At 31.9% G+C, this 659-nt stretch overlaps 1 protein-coding gene across 1 annotated transcript in view; it reads right to left on the bottom strand.

The window, feature by feature from the left end:
- LOC147817890 (protein CFDP2-like) overlaps positions 1-659 on the bottom strand; it is a 3,464-nt gene that overhangs the window by 2,347 nt on the left and 458 nt on the right. The gene's annotated exons all lie outside the window — the stretch shown is intronic.

The raw sequence follows: 659 nt of genomic DNA, 5'->3' as shown, positions 1-659 counted from the left end.
TTCTCTTCCAAAACATAGATACAGTGTCTTATATGATAATATAGTATTTTTTAAAGTAACACATTTGGCTATAACATTGTTCAGTCTTGTCAGCTATGCTCTTCCTTCTTCCCTACAACCTCAGTGTCATATTACACTCTCTGCCCCATGTCAGACATACAATCAGATGACTTTTGGACTCCACTGTAGCTGTAACAAATTGTCAATAGTTTAAACCGTTAGAGTTCATATTTTATAGTCCTCAGCCATAAAAGTTAGTATCAGTGTGCTGTTCTAACAGCATCACTTATTTAGACAGAGATTGTAACTGGAGCAAATAAATATTAACTGTCTCACACATTAGGACTCATGATGATTAATGATTATACTTGTTACTAGAAATGTTGTTGCACTGTTGATTCAACTACCTCTTTTTGTTATACAAACTTATATATGACCGTGAAATTCAGCTTTAACTTCATCCACAACTGTATTTTTTAATTTTTAATTTTAAATAGTTACAGTTGACTGTAAATTGTAGCTAGATAGAGAGATAGATAGATACATACATACATACATACATACATACATACATACATACATACATACATACATACATACATACATACATACATACTTTATTTATCCCCTAGAGGAAATCCATGTGTCCATTTGCTTGC

Source organism: Seriola lalandi, unplaced genomic scaffold, assembly GCF_002814215.2.
Source record: "Seriola lalandi dorsalis isolate HSWRI2012SDOR001 ecotype SW California unplaced genomic scaffold, Sedor1 jcf7180002054861, whole genome shotgun sequence".
In the NCBI taxonomy this organism is placed as follows: Eukaryota; Metazoa; Chordata; class Actinopteri; order Carangiformes; family Carangidae; genus Seriola; species Seriola lalandi.
Note: the sequence above shows the minus strand (reverse complement) of the source record. Positions and strands in the feature narration are given on the sequence as shown.